Raw genomic sequence first — 18902 nt, forward strand, 5'->3', positions numbered from 1 at the left:
ATGAGAAAAACCAACATAAGATAATAATGCAATTACCCAGAAAGACAACCACTGTTAATCAATACACACACAAAACATATGTCTGGTTTTATTTTTTAAGACCCGGGATACAGTTTTGTAATTTACTTTTATAACTCAATATGATTATTTGCCCCATGTCATTAAATATCATTAAAAATGAATACTAATAAAAGAGACATACCTACCACATATTAAGTCCTTATGATCTGCCAAGCACTAGACTTAGCACTCTCCGTGATACCCTGGGCTCATTATACTGATGAACAAACTGAGTGTTAAATATTTAGTGACATTTAGGGTCACAGGACAAATGATCACAATAGTACTTTTTTTTTTATTGCAAAGTCAAATCTACATTAGTCTTTTCAGGCAGAACCTAGTGAGGTGGGAACTCTCCTCAAATCATCAAGTGCATGTCTATGAAAAAAAAGTTCAAAGTGCGAAAACTAAATTAAAATAAGAATGCAAACATATTTAAGACAAAGTTGAAAATCTTGACTTTGATGTGACTAAAAAGGAAAGCCTCACATTTGACTACCATATACTATAAGTAGAGGGGGGATTCAAACAACCTGCAGCAGCGTCATGAGCTTTCACAGAAAAAGTTCACAAAATCCCTTTCATAATTACAGGGTTGGACCCTTCTCATCTGTGACCATCTTTCTGAATGCCCTGGTATACCCCTTCCTTTGTATTTTCCTAAGAGAGGAAGAAATCCTTTCATGAATGGAACAATACCCTTGGTGCCATGTGTTGTAAGGCTATCCATGCCTGCTGCTTGGTTTCAGGCCATTCGGAATTGTGCACACCTGTTAATGGGAGAAACATGGTCCTTCAACCTGGTCATACTATGCAGAAGCAAATTATAGGTAACCCTCGATCTCTGTTTTGTGCCTCTCCCCTTGGCCTGCCATTCATACGCATACACATATTACAGACCTATGAGGAAAAAACTTTTCCCCAAGACTTTGAAAGAGCTCACTAGGAAGCTCACAGAAAAATCTCTAAAAAGAATCATTGTAGGTAAAATTCATTCTAAAGTGGTTCTTTCTTAGCTCTCATTCATGGACGTTTACTCGTTAAAGTACTAAAATACCTTTGCTTCAAGGTCACTTCACCTACAGGGCAAACTCATGGTTTGTAACAACGCTGCAGAGTTTGTGATCACAGCTCTCCATGTCATCTCATTTCACCCTCACAAGAACCCTGTGAGGAAAGCACCACCGGTCACTCCTTTTTTGACATCATTGAAACTTCAAAATCTTCAAGAAATTGGAAAGCAATCTAGTGTCTCTGTAGAAACACCGAAACAAGGACAAAGAACAGCTTCTTATTTTCCCTAAATAAACAAGACAAATCTTAGCACCTAAGTAACTTTTAAATCCTACGGAGAATATACTCCCTATTCTCTATTGCTGAGCCTTCTCCTCTGAAAAAGCAAAGACAGCCACAAGTCTGATATTCAAGACATTTAACTGTATAAGTAAAAGTGTCAATTTAAGTGTCAAGCCATTTAATTGTATAGGTGCCAATACATTTAATTGTATAAGTGTCATTTATGATATAAAAATACTTAACATTTAGTGGCTGTTTCCTTTTACTAGGCACTGCCTAAACCCGTTTCAACACATTAACTTATTCGGTACCCACAATAATCACATAAGGTACATTTTATTGTCATCCTCTTTTTGCAAATGAGCAAATCAAGGCACACTTGCCAAATAACCTGCACAGCTAATTAAAGTCAGAGCCAGGATTTGAACCCAGGTAGCCTGGCTCTAGAGCCCATAGTCTTAACCTCGAGGCTATAATGCCACCTAGAGTGGATCAAAATAGACTATAAAAGCTTACTTTGTATTTTCAATTAAGAATGAACCAAAGCTGAGTTTCCAAGCCACTCTCACTTGTCTTTAGTCTGTGAAATAAAATTTGAGAAGTAATTCGTGGAGTAGTTGTGAGGATTCCATGAGTTAGTGCACACAAACATTTTTGAAGTGGGTATTCAACTAGACCAGAGGTTTACAGCTTCCAAATGAATGTATGCTTTAGCTCACTGGTGAAGCAGAATCATTAAAGCAAACACTGGTTTTGGTTTTGGGAGATGAAGCAGGGCAAAAAGGGAATGGATGGATGATCATGGGAGATCAACTCAGGCAGGAATCTAACGCCTTGGGAAGGAAGGTTAGTCTTCCCACTGGGCACCTAACCACTGTGTCCACCTAACCTCAGGCTACCTTCTCTACCCTCTAGGATTCTTGCCTACCAACTTCTGTGAGTTTGACTTTTTGAGATTTCCCATATAAATGACATCATACAGTATTTGTCTTTCTGGGTCTGGCTTATTTCACTTAGCATAATGTTCTCCAGGTTCATCCATGCTGTCTCAAAAGGCAAGATTTCCTTCTTTTTTATGGCAGAATAATATACCCACAGCATATATGTATTTTAAATATATTTTTGTTGTAACCCTGAAACTGTAGATTTCACTCATTAACTTAATGAAATACGTCTACCAAACAATCTAATTGCTAAGCATGTCCTCATTGTCAAATCAATAAACCAAATCTAACCTACTGTCTGCCAGAAAAGCCTGACTTCATTTTTAAATTCAGGTAAATATGCTAATCTGCCTTCTCAGTAAACCCTGCTACCCCTGCCCCCTGCCCCAACACACACACACACACACACACACACACACACACACACACACACATACACACGCAGCAATCAAGCCCAACTCTAAAAGAAATAAATAAGGCATGGAAACCTGTCATGTGTTTGTTACCAAAATAAAATAAGGCTCTGCCCCATCTATGATTCTGGCCAAAGCTATCTCTGCTTTGCTATTTACAAATTCTCACTCAGGAGCCAAGAACTGTTAAATGGTCCCTTCACTGGGAGAACCAGAGGTTTTTACCTCCTAAAGCAGTCAACTACTGAAAGATTCATGCTAGGTGAGAAGCATGAGTGACTGTCTTTGTCAAGTGGGAGAAAAGCAATTGGTGAAGGGGAAGGTAGGAAAGGCGAATCAGCCAACTACAAGTGCTCTCGGGCAACCAATTTCAGGAAAGTAAATATGTGCATTGATCAACTAAATACCATCTAAGCTCTTTTTGTACGCAAAATCTCTGTAAAGTTCCCATGAAAGGCCAGGTATATATATACTCCCGTTTGAAAACTAGAAATCTAAGAACAGCTCCAGAGTGGAACTCAAAATTGAAAGCCAGACACACAAACTAAAAATCATCAGTCATGGGGCTTCCCTGGTGGCGCAGTGGTTAAGAATCCGCCTGCCAATGCAGAGGACACGGGTTCGAGCCCTGGTCTGGGAAGATCCACATGCCGCAGAGCAACTAAGCCCATGCACCGCAACTACTGAGCCTGTGCTCTGGAGCCCACGAGCCACAACTACTGAGCCTGCACGCCACAACTACTGAAGCCTGTGCACCTAGAACCCATGCTCCGCAACAAGAGAAGCCACTGCGATGAGAAGCCCGCGCACCGCAACGAAGAGTAGCCCCCACTCGTAGCAACTAGAGAAAGCCCACATGCAACAATGAAGACCCAACACCGCCATAAATAAATAAATAAATAAATGTTTAAAATCTATTAAAAATATATATATAAGTCATTATGTCCTAAGCAAAGAAGCAGAATCAAGATACAGGGCAGCATGGCAAAAGCTCTAGGATATGTAGGTTCAACATAAGGGTACAGAGATTGGACTCTGGAATCATAATGCTCAGGGTTTGGATTCCAGCTCTACCACTTAAGAGCGCTGTGACTTTAATGTGTTTATTTATTTTTGCTGTGTTGTGTCTTCATTTCTGTGCGAGGGCTTTCTCTAGTTGTGGCAAGCGGGGGCCACTCTTCATTGCGGTGCGCGGGCCTCTCACTATCGCGGCCTCTCTTGTTGCGGAGCACAGGCTCCGGACGCGCAGGCTCAGTAGTTGTGGCTCACAGGCCTAGCTGCTCCGCGGCATGTGGGATCCTCCCAGACCAGGGCTCGAACCCGTGTCCCCTGCATTAGCAGGCAGATTCTCAACCACTGCACCACCAGGGAAGCCCGAGCCCTGTGACTTTAAGTAAATTCCTTTACCTCCTTTTTTTGTTGACCTTTATTGAGATATAATTGACATATAACATTGTATAAGTTTAAGGTGTACAATATAATGATCGAATATATGTACATATTACGAAATGATCTCCATGATAAGGTGAGTTAACACATCCATCACCTCACACAGTTACAATTTTTTGTGTGAGTGATGAGAGCTTTTAAGATCCACTCTCTTAGCAACTTTCAAATATACAATACGGCATTGTTAACTATAGTCACCATGCTGTACATTAGATTAGATTTTGTATCCTGCAACTCTACTGAATTCGTTTATTAGTCCTAACAGTTTTTCAGTAGCGTCTTTAGGATTTTCTATTTAGAAGATCATGCCATGAACAAACAGAGACAATTTTACTTCTTCCTTTCCAATTCAGATGGCTTTTATTTCTTTTCTTGCCTGATTGCTCTGGCTAGGACTTGCAGTACTATATTGTATAGGAACGATGAGAGTGGGCACCCTTGTCTTGTTGCTGATCTTAGAGGAATAGCTTTCAACCCTTCACCATTGAGTATGATGGGTTACATATGCCTGTCAATAAATGTGGTACATCATATTCATAGAATGAAAGATAAAAATGATCATCTCAATACATGAAAAAAAAAGCATCTGACAAAACTCAACATCGACTCATGATAAAAATTCTCAACAGGGACTTCCTTGGAGGTCCAGTGGTTAAGACTCCAGGCTTCCACATCAGGGGGCACGGGTTCAACCCCTGGTCAGGGAACTAAGATCCCACATGCTGCTCAGCGCAGCCAAAAAAAAAAAAACTCTCAACACACTGGATAAAAAAGGAATGTATTTCAATATAAATAGGCCATACATGGCAAGCCCTTTATCTCCTAAAGGCTCAGTTTCCTCACCTATAAAACAGGAGTGATGGTCATCATGTCATGATGATGATGATGACATAACTATGTTACAAGTAACCGTGCGTCACTGAATTGTTATCAAGGTTAGATAAGATAACATGAGGCACTTAGCCAAAGCCTAGCATGTAGTAGACACTCAATAAATGCTAACAGGGCTTCCCTGGTGGCGCAGTGGTTGAGAGTCCGCCTGCCGATGCAGGGGACACGGGTTCTTGCCCCGGTCCAGGAAGATCCCACATGCCGCGAAGCGGCTGGGCCCGTGCGCTATGGCCGCTGAGCCTGCACGTCCGGAGCCTGTGCTCCGCAACGGGAGAGGCCACAACAGTGAGAGGCCCACGTACCGCAAAAAAAAAAATGCTAACATACAATTATTTAGGTTATGAGTAAGAGGGCTATTAACAGCATCAAGTCAACTCAGATAAAATGGAGACGTTATTTTCAACTACAAGCCTGTCCTATGTCTCTAGAATTGACTTTCATGAATCTAAACCCAATCAGAGCACAGTTTAAGGAGAACCTAAGAATTTTCCCTTCTTTCTATTGACCTGAGGGATAAACAGCACTAATAAGATTCTGCTATTTTTTAAGCCATTCTCAAATCTTTATCTGAATTTCAAATTGTGTTTAAGGTGCCCAGAGTCCAACAGTATACGACACAGTTAACAAAGAAAATGAACTCAAGAGAGCTAAGTTAGAAAACCCCTACAGGTGTGAAGAGACAGTCTTTTGCAAACCAAGAGATTAGGAATTTAATTTGTGCAAGTATGGAGGAGACTTCCAGTCATCTGTCCGGGAGAGCTTAGTGCAGATAAGAACTTAATTTGACTGAATGACCTAGACTTAATTCCACAAACATTCTCACTTCTGAAATGGGCCTGGAGCTTTACCTTTAAGTGGACATCCAAAAAAAAAAAAAATCCTAGAAATAAAAGAATTAACTTAGTGACTCATAAAAATAAGGCATTACTAGACATCTGTTAGGATTGAACGACATATGAACATACAACCAATGAAATGCTCCACAGAACAAGTTCATTCACAATCACAAGCAGTTAATTCCATTTCATACTTTTAAAACCTTTCTAGAACTGGTTTGCTTTTTAATCTTTACCTCCCCACTTACTAAGGTAAATCAGAGACCCAGGATGTAATTATATCAATTGCCTCTAAAAACAAAGACCAATACTGAAAGAACAAAGAGGATACTGCATAGTCTCTCAACACTTTTGTGGAAGCAGAGCCCAAAATCATGGCTTATGTTATTAGCAGAAAAACTATGAAACAGAGTACATCACTACGTGTAGCAAGTAGGCAGAGAATCAAGGCATAACAGTGCTACATCCATAAGATAATGTGTTACCTCACTTGTCCTAAAGACAACTCTAGAAATAATTCTGTTTATCTAATAAGAAAAGGCATGACTATTTACTATATATAAACAACATAATCCTTCAAAGAATTTCAAAAATTAAAAGGCTATATTAACCAATAAGCTCTGTGATCTGGGAGAGAAAATGTACTAATCTTTAGTAAATGATACTTTCACATTAGAGATACTATCAAGAGGTGCTGTTTATCTAAACCCATTCAAGCTAACTCTTTGATCTCTGCCTATGAGAAGTTTCACTTCTAGAAATTCAATTAAAACTTATCTATGATGTAGATTGGTATCATATGGAGATAAGTTTTATGAACCTCTAAGTTGAGGCATCTGATGTCACTGCATTATTAAAAGGAATTTTCTATTACTGCAGTAACACAGAAATTTAGAAATGGCATCCTAGGTAATTTTATCACACCATAACATAGAGAAAGTTCTATATTTTAAGCTATATAGCTTTCAAAACCAAATCCTATAAATGAATATGTTATTGAAATGTTAAAAGAATTATTATCATTATAGGGTTTCCTTTGGAAACTAGATTTAATTGTAAGGTAATCTGTGATGTTTTGTCTTTTTCTGAGAAATTGGGTGGGTGATTAAATAAGTGAATTAGAGTGTGCAATATACTTTTTTGGTTCCATAAACTTTATTAATGTTAAGTAACAAAATGCAGTATGAAAAAAAGAACACCTGTAAAATCAATACCGTGATACAAATTGCTTCAAGACAGAAAAATTGATTATTAGCTACAAAAGCCAGAGAGAAATTTCAGGCTTATGACAAGATGAAAACAGTAAAAAAAAAAAAAAAAAAAATTATATTTGAAAACAAATCTAATCTCCATAGTTTCTCTCTCAGAAACATCAGAGAGAGAGACCGACTCATTCATTCACAGGCCACGTACCTGAAGTTGTTGTACCTATCTTTTAAGATTGATTCTCTCAATACAAGGATGACTGTCTTTCCAATATTTCTTTTTCAACCTTATAGTCTACAGAAATACCCACATAAGGAGAGGGAGAAGGACATGCACACATCATAAATCACAGGGAACAGGTCAGCTTCATGCTTAGTCAATTCTTCATTCAACATCCTTTCCCAGTTCAAGGCAGCCTCATCTCCCGTAGGGAATTAATCGTCACGTAATCAGCATGTGGATTACTGAGCTCTACTCTTTTACACCCAGCTTTGTAAGAGAAATGTTTTCCTTGTTTTCTTCCCACTTTTTTCAAACAGAAAAGGGGAAAAAATACAATGATTACTAATATATCCTTCCCCCAGATTCAACATTTGTTAACAATTTGCCATGTCTACTTCATCTCTCTACACATACACAAACGTGTATGCTCTTTTGCTCATCCATTTGAAAGTTGCAGAAATCATAACTCAACCCTAAAATCTCCAGCATGTGATTCTTTTTTTTTTTTTTTGGTGGTACGCGGGCCTCTCACTGCTGTGGCCTCTCCCGTTGCGGAGCACAGGCTCCAGACGCGCAGGCCCAGCGGCCACGGGTCACGGGCCCAGCCGCTCCGCGGCATGTGGGATCCTCCCAGACCGGGGCACGAACCCGCATCCCCTGCATCGGCAGGCGGACTCTCAACCACTGCGCCACCAGGGAAGCCCTCCAGCATGTGATTCTTAAGATTAACATCTCTTATATGATCACAAATTATTACCCCACACAAGAAAATAAACAATAATTACACAATATTATCTAGTATTCAGTCTGTGTTCAAATTCAACCAATTGGTGAAAAGAACATTTGTTTTAACTTCCCCCTTCAACCTAGACCCTGGATCCGATCTAAGTTCATACATCACAACTGGTAATTATGTCTCGTTAGCTTCCTTTAGGCTGGAGAATTCTCTCTCTCTCTCTCTCTCTCTCTCTCTCTCACACACACACACACACACACACACACACACACACACACACAGTCTGCTTTTCATGACAATGACATTTTGAAAAGTTCCAGAAAACTGTCTTATTAAATGTCATGCATTTTGAGCGTATGTGACTGTTTTCCTCTTGGGGCATTTACCTTGTTTCTCTATCCCCCGTGTTTCCTAAAACCTTGAATTTGGTACAGGCTTGATTACAGTCAACTTAAACACTTTTGCAAGAACACTTCACGTTGGTGATGTTCTATCATCTATACCTGTTGGGGGAATTCTTCTGTTTCTAAGGTAGAGCTTTGCTTTTTATTTTTCTCTCTCCTCCCCCGCAACCCCACCACCTTTTTGGACTACCTCTATGGATTAATGGATTGTTATCTATTCAAAATGTTAAAATCAATTAGAGTTATTATTCTTTCTTAAACACTCAAATTGCCCCAAATTTGACAATTAGGAGCTTCTTTAAACTGCTGTTTTTAAAAACCTGAGTCTTAATACAGTACGATTAAAGTCATGTCTTTTTTTTTAAAGGCTTTTTCTCTACTGAAGAAAATCATCTACTCATTTATTCAAATTAATTCAAAAATATCTCTTAAGTATTTACCATGTGCCAGATGCTTTTTTAGGTGTTGGGGATATATTAATGAACAACAGAGTCCCTACTACCATGAGGCTTACATTATTATTATTTATGAAGACAAACAATAGAAGGAAAAATAAGTAATACATCAGATGGGGGTAAGTGCTTAGGAGAAAAATAAAGCAGTGTAGGGGATGAAGAATGATAGAGAGCTGATAGTTTAGAGTAGAAAGAGCCCCTCCAATGAGATAACATTAGGCAGAGACCCAGATGAAGTTGAGAAAGTAGCTTGTAGCATCTGGAAGATGAGAAACCCAGGCCATGCGAACAGAGCAAAGGCCCTGCTTGGAGTGTTTGAGGATCAGCAAGAAGGCTGTGTGGCTGGAGTCCAGTGAGCTGGGGGTAGTTGCAGGATATAAAATCAGAAAAGAATGGATCCTGACATCTGCCATATACTAAGCTTATAAACATGATTTGTTTTGTTTTGTATTTTACCATAAAGTAACAATTTTTCAAGCAAGCGACTGAGCAAGGTTCCTGCAGTAGGTTGAAAGGTGGCCTTATAAAAATATGAACATGGGGCTTCCTTGGTGGCGCAGTGGTTGAGAGTCAGCCTGCTGATGCAGGGGACACAGGTTCGTGCCCTGGTCTGGGAGGATCCCACATGCCGCGGAGCGGCTGGGCCCGTGAGCCGTGGCCGCTGAGCCTGCGCGTCCGGAGCCTGTGCTCCGCAATAAGAGAGGCCACAGCAGTGAGAGGCCCGCATACCAAAGAAAAAAAAAAATAAACATGGCCTAACTCCAGGAACTTATGAATGTGACCTTATTTGCAAAAAGGATATTTGCAGATATAATTAAGTGAAGGATCTTGAGATGAGCTCCATCCTGAATTATCTGGGTAGGCCCTAAATCTAATGACAACTGTCCTTACGAGACGCAGAAGATGAGAAGACAGAGAAGAGAAGGCCATGTGAAGATGGAGACAGAGACTGAAGTTATGCAACCACAAGCCATTGAACACCTCCCAGCAAGCTCCGTTACAGAAACTGACAAACTGACTCTAAAATTTATATGGAGAAACAAAGGACCTGAATGATTTTTACAATGAACAAAGTTGGAGAACTCACACTATCTGACACCAAGATTTACTGTAAAGTTAGAGTAATCAAGACAGTACATTACTGGGCTTCCTGGTGGCACAGTGGTTAAGAATCCACCTGCCCATGCAGGGGACACGGGCTCGAGCCCTGGTCCGGGAAGATCCCACATGCTGCGGAGCAACTAAGCCAGTGCACCACAACTACTGAGCCTGTCCTCTAGAGCCTGTGAGCCACAACTACTGAGGCCCGCGCACCTAGAGCCCGTGTTCTACAACAAGAGAAGCCACCACAATGAGAAGCCCATGCACCGCAACAAAGAGTAGCCCCTGCTCGCCACAACTAGAGAAAGCCCTCGCGCAGCAACAAAGACCCAACACAGCCAAAAAATTTTTTAAAAGACAGTACGTTATTGACATAAAGACAGATATATACATCAAAGGAACAGAAATAGTATCCAGAAACAGACTCCCATATATTGTCAAGTGGTTTTCTACAAAGGTGTTGTAGTGGATTGAATAGCGTGCCCCCAAAATTCATGTCCACCCAGAACCTCAGAATGTGACCGCATTTGGAAATAGGGTCTTTGCAGATGTCATTAGTTAGGATGAAGTCATACTGGATTAGATGGGCCCTAAACCCAGTGACTGGTGTCCTTATAAGAGCACACAAAGAGGACACACAACAGACACAGAGGAAGAAAGCTATGTGACAACAGAGGCAGAGAGTGGAATCATGCAACTATCAATACAAACCAAAAATGCCATGAATTGCTGGGAAGCCACCAGAAGCTCACAAGAGTCAAGGAAGAATTCTCCCCTATAATGTTTAGAGAAAGCCCTGCCAAACCTTGATTTCAGACTTCTAGCCTCCAAAACTGTAAGAAAAGGCATTTTTCTTTTAAGTCATCGAATTTGTGTTAATTTGTTAAGGCAGCCCTAGGAAACTAATACAGTTTTAGTTTGTTGTTGTTGTTTGGTTGGTTGGTTGGTTTTTACTGAGGTAAAATGAACAAAACATAAAGTTCACATGAGCATGAGTTTTATAGTCAGACTGGCCTGGGTTCCACTGCCTCCTCTCTCACTTCCTATACCTTCCAGAGCAAACTGCCAATCTGAAACTCATTTTCTTCCCTATGAAATGGGGATATAGTCTAACCGGCCTCGTGGCTATTAGGATTCCTTGATATAAAGCAGTGGTTCTCTATTTGAGCATGCATCAGAGTCACGCTCGTAGAGCTTGTGAAAACATCAATTGCTGGGTCCCACTCACAGAGTTCCTGATTTAGTGGGTCTGGGGTGAGGCCTAACACATGACATTGCTAACAAGTTCTATACGATGCTGAAGCTGCTGCTCCTGAGACCCCACTTTGAGGACCAATGCACATAGCCTGGGATAAAACAGATGCTCAATAAATGCTCCTCTCTTCTTCCTCTACTTTTTCCTTTCCAGAAGTCCAACAGTCATTACCCTATGAAAAGAAAATATACTTGAATACATATTATACAATCAATCCTTTAGCAAGAAATGTCCATCCCTAACACACCTACTGTGAGAGACCAGATATACAAAAGAACAATAGGCAAACCATATATAAAAACAGAACTCTGACCTACAACCTGCAGCAACAAGCCCAGGAAGCCAACCCGTTATCCACAGTAACCAGTGCAGGAACTCAGAATTCAATCTCTAACAACCGGTCCAAGGAAGCCAAATAATAACTTCTGCAACAATCAGCCCCAAATGGCCAGGAGTCGATTAATAACTGACAGCTCCCCTCATTTTTGCCCCTACTTCAACTTAGGACCAACAAAGAAACCCAAAAATGTACCCCTAACCAATCGCATAGGATGTCCTGCTTCTAATTAGCCTGGTTACAGCTTCCCCATACAAATAGTCTCCAATCCAGGCATACCTGAAGCCTCCCTTCTTTCCACTATCAAGGTTTCCCACTCTACTACCTGCCTTTGAATCTCTGACAATTCCAAGTGATGGTGGCTGATTCCCTTGCTACAGCAAGCTCTAAATGAATAGCCATTGGCTGTCCTAATTTGGATGGCCTTCATTTACTTCCACAACTAGGATAAAAGAAGTTAAGATCCTCATTTTATTTTTGTGGTGTTTTTGCTCTGTAACTTAAAAATTCCTTCTTCTAAGACAGTATGATATAATGGGGGGGAGGGGTGCTGCTTTGGAACCAGAGAGACCTGGGTTTCAAGATCTGACTCCTCTAGCTATGATCTTATAGAAATTCTATAATTTCTCTGAACATCAGTTTCCTCACCAATGTTCCCAACCGAGGGAACAATAACTTTTAGGGCTTATCGCCCTAAAAAGAACGCAAAGAGGAACAGTGCCTGGCACAGAATGAATCCTCAATGAAGTTAGATGCTTTGATTAGGCTACAGTTTTCAGCACGGAAACATTTAATCCTGTGATTCAATAAACCTACTCTTATTAGGGGTGGGAGTTATTTTTTGTTTTGTTTTTAAGCTATATCATTAGCAATACAGTGCTAAGTCCCTCATCTTAGAAAGTAAAGCACGGCAAATGACAGAAAATGACAAATGACAGAAAACCACCAAAACACCAAAACCACCAAAACCAGTTAATGTAAAATCTCACAGACAGATCCAAAGTACATCAAGGAGTGAAAAGGACTGAATGTGAACTAATAAATAACAACTCAAGAAACCAGGTTACTCTCTCAGGAAATGCTTTGTTTGATCATCCCTGTTTTTGTTTGTTTGTTTTTAATTTCTTTCTTTTTGGCTGTGTTGGGTCTTCGTTGCTGCACACAGGCTTTCTCTAGTTGCGGCGAGCAGGGGCTGCTCTTCATTGTGGTACGTGGGCTTCTCATTGTTGTGGCTGCTCTTGTTGCAGAGCACGGGCTCTAGGCGTGTGGGCTTCAGTAGTTGTGGCACACGGGCTCAGCAGTTGTGGCTCGCAAGCTCGAGCGCAGACTCAGTAGTTGTGGCACACAGGCTTAGTTGCTCCACAGCATGTGGGATCTTCCCGGAACAGGGATCGAACCTGTGTCCCCTGCACTGTCAGGCAGATTCTTAACGACTGCGCCACCAGGAAAGCCCCGTTTTTCTTCTAACTGGTTTCCTCTGCTAACTCAGCCCACACATGGCCCATAAAAATAGCCACCCCAAGATGGTAATGATCTATAACTTGATAGGGATTCGGTTTAAACACATGTATGCGTTTGTCAAAACTCATCTAATGGTACACCTAAGACATACACATTTCACTGTATATTTTAATCTCTTTTCATATCTGTCTCTCATCAAAAAGAAAATCATATTCAATTCTGAAACCCCAACACTAGTACAATGCCTAACATATAGCCAAATCTCAATAAACGTTTCATTATTAAACAAAGGAAGGCAAACTTAAGAAATTGAGAAATTTTACTTATTGGAATTCATTCTGACATATATTAAAAGTTCTCATTTTAATTAGTGATTACATCCTAATCAATTAATATAAACAGATTTAAATTTTACTTATTATAAAGAGAAATATATTTACAAGCAAACAATTAGTGACAATTACGGTGCAAACTGCTCTGGGTACATGACACTACCACCACCAAGTGGAAATAAATGCACATTACCATGACTGGAAACTCGTTAAGGAAGAAACAGAATTTCCAAATGGGTTGAGGGGCCGTAAGCAAACACATTTCAACCACATTCACCATGCACCTGCTAGGTTCTGGAAATTATGCCAGGTTCCATGAGGACAGGCATAGCTCATGTCTGTTTTGATCAATGCTGTATCACCAGAGCCAAGAAGAGTGACAAAGTACTTTGTTACCTTTTGGTAAATATTTGTAACTAGATTCTAAGATTAAAAGGAGACTGAGATATGATCTTCAGGAAAGGCATCTGAAGTTAATGACAATCTCAATATATGCCAAAAATGCTTATGAAAAATTGTAAAGCCACTCCTGATTTTTAACCCATAGCAAAATAGCAGATGATTTTTTTCCTTAATATAATTGAAAAATACAAAATGCTCTATCAGTCCATAACTTTCTGATGTTTCATTTGAACCATTATTGAAACGCTAAACCAATGAAACATTAGAAACGTTTCTGTTGAAGTCTAGAAGGAAGCAAGCTCATCTCATTGATCTAGAAGTACTAGCCAATGCAAGGGAAAAAATGGTAAGTTTTTAATCCATCAAACATTTTTATGGAGATTGTGTCAGAGACTGTTCTAAGCACTTTATAAATATTAAATTATTTAATTCATATACTCTTCATATCAATCCTATGAGGTAGTACTATTATTATCCCATTCTACAGATGGGGAGATCGAGGCACAGAGAACACAAGTAACTTGCCCAAAGCCACGCAGCTAGCAAGTTAGGGGAGATGAGGTTACAATCCAAGCAGTAGTGGTTCTATGCTCTTCAACACTACGCTATATGAAACGATATTGCAAAGGAGAAAGCAAAAGCATCCATAAATACAGATGATACAACTGAAGCTAGAAAACCAAAAGAGAAAAAAGGCGAACTGCTGTTAGAAATGAGAATTTACTAGAGTAGTTGATTACAAAATCACGTAAAATATCAACAGTATTTCTATATGTTAACAGTAAAAACTTCGAAAATACTTTTTTTTTTCCTTTTTTTTTTTTTTTTTTGCGGTATGCAGGCCTCTCACCGCTGTGGCCTCTCCCGTCACGGAGCACAGGCTCCGGATGCACAGGCCCAGCGGCCATGGCCCTCGGGCCCAGCCGCTCCGCGGCATGCGGGATCCGCCTGGACCAGGGCACGAACCTGAGTCCCCTGCATGGGCAGGCAGACTCCCAACCACTGCACCACCAGGGAAGCCCAGAAAATACATTTTTTAACAAAGATGCCATTTACACTACCGACCAAAAAAACACTAACAGAAAACAGGAAATATACAGTTCCTATTTGAATAAAAAGTTACAACTTTGCTAGCTTATCCGAGTATGAACTCCACATTTATAGGAAGTGAGGTATTCAAACGGTATGGACTGGCTCAGAGGGCTCCTCCAGCACCAGTTGTCAGGGTAGGAAGCAAACCAACACCCCCTCCCCCACCTACCTGGATCAGGTGATCACAAGGGAAAGCACATGAGCCTTGTCAAGTAGTTTACTTATGCCCAATCTCTCAGACCAACCCGTAAGAAATTTAATCCTTTGCTTTACCAGTCCAAGAGCATGGACAGGATGTGGAGTACTCTTTCCGCAAAGTATCAGTAAACCTCAACTGTGTTCACACAACAGTCCACATTTTTATTACCTAAGTAAGCACCAAATCTCGGAACAAGGAGAGGGAGAGGGAATCTGTTGGAACCAGTAGATCTTCCCATTGGCTCCTATTTCATGAAAGACCTTGACTACAGTTGCGCAGTTTATGCCTAGATGAAGGCAGTGGCTTCCAACCTGCTGACTCACGTTAGGTTCTAAGTGAGGAAACTGTTCACAGGACAAAAATACAAATCCTGTATATACAAATATACAGAAACATGCTCCCTGAAAAGTAAGGGTCATTCAAATATGAAATGAGTTGAGAGAAACTGGGGTTCTCTCTAGGAAATATTTTTTATAGGACAGATATGCAATCATAAAGAAACTGTCAGGCACTGAGATGGGGAAAATGCTTTCTTTGTCAAGGATAGCCCCATAACTAATCAGTCAGCTAAGCAACCAATCAATAATTTATTGAATTCCTACTATGTGCACAACTCTGCAGCAGTTATAATATTAAGTAAAATGTAAGATACGGTTCCATCAAGAGAAGTATTTATTAAAGGGGTGGGGAGGCAGAATAAACACATGAAGAGAACAAAAGCAATACATGAAATGGATAAGGCCAACTAGTAATGGAAGAATTTCTCTCTCTGCTTTCCCACATATGTATTAGGAATAAGAATACAAGAAGCAGTCAATCAGAACAGAATTTTATCTCCTCCAACTTTTCGAAGCTGAAAGGATTTGAAGCTTTTTAAACACACACAGGTAAATAATCCATAGCAACAGTAATAACTGATCAGAGATTACTGAAAACACACTAAAACCTCAAAGAAATCTCAGTAATGTTTATTCTCCTACCTCAACAAAGCATATTCACTAACTAATTTAATTAATCACTACAGTATACACAAGCCACTGTGCTAGGCTCCTACTGAATGAGCCAAAATGAAACAGATGAAAATACTCAGAATTCTCATATAAAGCAACAGGACTGGACGCAAGTTCTGAGGGTAGCTCTTTAACAATGGAAGAACTGGGACTGAAATTCTTGAGTCTGTAACCGAAAATAGCACATTTGGCTGTCTGGTCACCTCTATTTATACTACTAGGATAAAAACTGATGATGAGATTAAATCAATGTCCTCCCATCCTTAAGATAACCTACTTCACAATACCACAAACTTATAACTGAGGAAATGCAGGTGATAGTTCACATTAATTCAATTCAACAAAAATGTACTGAGTCCTAATAGTATGCTCAATGCCTGAAATGTGAAGTTGAATAAGACATGGACCCGGTTTACTGTGTTTTTAAATAAAGATACAGTCAAGTCCTTAATCTAAAAGAGCTCATGTTACACAAAGCAAAGGATTAACCTCCAAAATATACAAACAGCCCATGAAGCTCAATATCAAAAAACTAAACAACCCAATCAAAAAATGGGCAGAAGACCTAAATAGACATTTCTCCAAAGAAGACATACAGATGGCCAACAAACATATGAAAAGATGCTCAACATCGCTAATTATTAGAGAAATGCAAATCAAAACTATAATGAGGTATCACCTCACACCGGTCAGAATGGCCATCATCAGAAAATCTACAAAAAATAAATGCTGGAGAGGGTGTGGAGAAAAGGGAACGCTTATGCATTGTTAGTGGGAATGTAAACTGATACAGCCACTATGGAGAACAGAATGAAGCTTCCTTAAAAAACTGAAAATAGAACTAACATATGACACAGCAATCCCACTACTGGGCATATACCCAGAGAAAACCATAATTCAAAAAGACACATGCATCCCAATGTTTACTGCAGCACTATTTACAATAGCCAGGACATGGAAGCAACCTAAATGTCGATCAACAGAAGAATGGATAAAGAAGATGTGGTACACATATACAATGGAATTACTCAGCCATAAAAAGGAATGAAATTGGGTCATTTGTAGAGACATGGATGGACCCAGAGACTGTCATACTGAGTGAAGTAAGAAAGAGAAAAACAAATATTGTATAGTAACACATATATGTGGAATCTGAAAAAATTAATATAGACGATCTTATTTACAAAGCAGGAACAGAGACACAGAGGTAGAGAACAAACGTATGGATACCAGGGTGGGTGCAGTGGGATGAACTAGGAGATTAGGATTGACATATATACTCTATTGATACTATGTATAAAATAGATAACTAATGAGAACCTACTCTAGCACAAGGAATTCTACTCAGTGCTCTGTGGTGACCCAAATGAGAAGGAAATCCAAAAAAGAAGGGATATATGTATACGTATAGTTGATTCACTTTACTGTACAGTATAAACTAACACAATATTGTCAAGCAACTATACTCCAAATAAAAAACGACGATTTAAAAAAAACACAAATGACTTAGAAGATACAAAGCAATATGTAAGAATAAAAAAAAAAAAACTCACGTTACAGAGTTCTTTCTCTTTGCTGGGGAAAAAATGGCATGCCTTTAAAAAGTAAGGTTCCTTGGGCTTCCCTGGTGGTGCAGCGGTTGAGAGTCCGCCTGCCGATGCAGGGTACACGGGTTTGTGCCCCGGTCCGGGAAGATCCCACATGGCGCGGAGCAGCTGGGCCCGTGAGCCATAGCTGCTGGGCCTGTGCGTCCGGAGCCTGTGCTCCACAGCGGGAGAGGTCACAGCGGTGAGGGGCCTGCGTACCGCCAATAATAATAATAATAATAAACAAATAAATAAAGTAAGGTTCCTTGAAACAGTCGTGTTTTTCCAATCATTAAGTGCCTAACCAAGAGGCTACAAAGCTGGAAAACCACTACACCTGACTTGTAATAAATGAACGGAATATGAATTGGAAATAAAATTAAATATCTCTAAAACTATAATGCTGTACTGGTTCAATATAAAACCATGACATCCTACATCAAGAAATTTTATTTACACTAAATCTATTACACAAAGCAATATATGAACAGCTAATATTTCACTGTGCTATCACCAAGTGTATATTGGTTTCCAAGTAAGAAACGTGCACTACTAAAAGCTCTGGGAACACTAAGCCTCCAAATCCTATAGAAAAGGCAGATACAGCCTTGAGGCAAAAATGCTAGGAAGTGATAGAATACCTTCTTTACAATTTGCAGCTAGGTTATTACCCATGATAAATTGATAACCATTCATTAACTTTGAGAGCAAGAGACAACTGGCAGGCTATTTCATGCCTCAAAGAATTTATGGCAAAAATTACAGGTGACTTTGAATTCAGAAAATAAAATGGATTCTTGGTAATTGTTACTTCTTTTAAATAAACTTGGAGGCAGATACAGGTATTTGCTACTGATAAGAATTAAAGGTCATGATTTTCTACATCAATGACAAAAAGATTAATGTTTATCATTTGCATCAGTCTGTCAATCAACAATATATACATGAATCAGGTATTTAAGGTATCATGAGATAAACAATTCACTCTGGGTCATAAAAGGAAAGAACTACGCAAAATACACATTAATAACAATTAAAACAGGGTACAGGGGCTTCCCTGGTGGCACAGTGGTTGAGCGTCCGCCTGCCGATGCAGGGGACACGGGCTCGTGCCCCGGTCTGGGAAGATCCCACGTGCCACGGAGCGGCTGGGCCCGTGAGTCATGGCCGCTGAGCCTGCGAGTCCGGAGCCTGTGCTCCGCAATAAGAGAGGCC

The 18902-nt window shown here is 40.0% G+C and overlaps 1 protein-coding gene across 1 annotated transcript in view; it reads right to left on the reverse strand.

Moving 5' to 3' along the window:
* The window catches only part of SMYD3 (SET and MYND domain containing 3), a 718781-nt gene that overhangs the window by 631645 nt on the left and 68234 nt on the right, over positions 1–18902 (reverse strand). The gene's annotated exons all lie outside the window — the stretch shown is intronic.

This window comes from Phocoena sinus, chromosome 1 (assembly GCF_008692025.1).
Source record: "Phocoena sinus isolate mPhoSin1 chromosome 1, mPhoSin1.pri, whole genome shotgun sequence".
Taxonomy (NCBI): Eukaryota; Metazoa; Chordata; class Mammalia; order Artiodactyla; family Phocoenidae; genus Phocoena; species Phocoena sinus.